Source organism: Notamacropus eugenii, chromosome 4, assembly GCF_028372415.1.
Source record: "Notamacropus eugenii isolate mMacEug1 chromosome 4, mMacEug1.pri_v2, whole genome shotgun sequence".
Lineage (NCBI taxonomy): Eukaryota > Metazoa > Chordata > Mammalia > Diprotodontia > Macropodidae > Notamacropus > Notamacropus eugenii.
Genome location: NC_092875.1, coordinates 161,983,948 through 161,985,708, shown reverse-complemented (window position 1 = coordinate 161,985,708; position 1,761 = coordinate 161,983,948). Strand labels below are relative to the sequence as shown.

The 1,761-nt window shown below is 35.5% G+C and overlaps 1 pseudogene; it reads left to right on the top strand.

Annotated features, from left to right (window-relative positions):
• Positions 1–332: 332 nt before the first annotated feature.
• On the top strand, positions 333–1,231 carry LOC140502369 (ribonuclease P protein subunit p38-like; annotated as a pseudogene).
• The last annotated feature ends 530 nt before the right edge of the window (positions 1,232–1,761 follow it).

The window sequence follows — 1,761 nt, the reverse complement described above, 5'->3', positions numbered from 1 at the left end:
AGGGACCTTAGAAATCATAAATTCTGACCCCCATCATACCTGCACAATACCTCAAGGTAACTTGATGAGAGCCTTGATACAATTTGAAGGAATTTATGAAAGAAAGAGAGAACAAAAAAAGAAGGAAGGATGAATGAATGAATGAAGGAATGAAGGAAGGAAGGAGAAAGGGAGGGAATGGAAGGATAAAATCGAGAGAAAGAAAGGAAAGAAACCCCCTTTCTCTTTCAGGAAGGGGTGGGCTGTACATATGCTCACTATGAGGCAACTTGGAATCTGAAACCCGACTTGTAGGGAAACTGCTGGACCTGAAAGAACCCTGGACTTTTTGGTGTCAAGGAACATTCAAGATGGCTGCAGCATCAGAGAAGGGATCAATACGAAAAGCAATCATTTACTGTAACGATATCGCTAAATAACGCATATGCTATCAACTGGAGTACTCTGTAACGAGATGATATACATTGTATATTACAGACACTGGATTTCAAACATGTTGGACTTCAAAAGATTGAGAATCCAAAGATAAAAAAACACACAAACAACCTTTTTCAAAAAAACAGACCAGTGAAAAGGGTATTGTTAATAATGGTGAAAGGAAAAAAGAAACAGAAATTAGCCAGAAAGAACCAGGATGGATTCCTGTACATATCAGGAAACAACTTGGTATTGGGATTAATGAAGATATCAGAGATCTAGAAAATAATGAACTTCTTTTATTGCTAGTGTGCAAATCTGTCAGACCAGCTATGATGACCTCCCACCTGATTCCAGTGAGTGGCGGTAGAGCTGTCCCAGCTTGTTGGGTACCTCGTCTTAGTGACAGCATTGCACCTGTTATTGGTTTAAAGCGTGTTCTAGCTCTAGGTTTCAAATAAAAAACCAAAAACCAAAAACCAACAACCACAACAAAACACAAAAAACACTGAAGCCTTTGTTGATGAACTAAAAGCCACAACTCCCAGGTACCTAGTTTACATGTGCCATGTCTTCAAGACAAAGCTAAAGATTCCCTGGAAGGTACAAAATATGAAACTTTAGAAATGCAAGATGCAAATTTTTTTTCAAAACCTCCTTTGAAGAGCTTACTAAAAAGAAGCAAAAAATTGTTGAATGTCAGCAAGGTATTTCAGCTGTAAGTTTACAGCCCCTAAAAATAAAGAAACTGATTCCAAATCCCAATAAGATAAGGAAACCACCAAAAAAAACTTTAAAAAAAAAACTACTTTAAAATAACCTGCGGAACATAACTTGTAAATTATTTTTCATAATTAAAATTAACTTCTAAAAATAAAAAAAGAAAGAAAGCTTTCAACAGAAAACATAGATTAAATGAACTGCAGGAATTTGTAACTAAAACATTTAGGCATTTTGAAGCAAAATAAAGTTAATGGAGAGCTGGTGGAGATGGAATTCAGAACAGTGGAGCTCAAACAACTCTAAACAGATGTTAATAAGGATAATGCAAAAGAGGACACATGCCAAATTGCTTTCCTGGACCCAAAACAAACAAAGAAAAAAAAAATCAAAAACCAACTTTTGCCTGCTACAACCACAGCTTTCTTCTACTGAGTATTAATAGATTATCTAAAGTCACATTAATTTTTCTGTTGACCTCGGGATATCTACAGTAACTATACTAACAAGTATATCCTGCACTGTAATTTATAGGAATCCAATTTTAAGGAGAAAAATCAAGAAAAATATTTTCCCCCACAATCATACATATCCCTCTTTCCTTTTCTTCTGCCTTGAAACAGT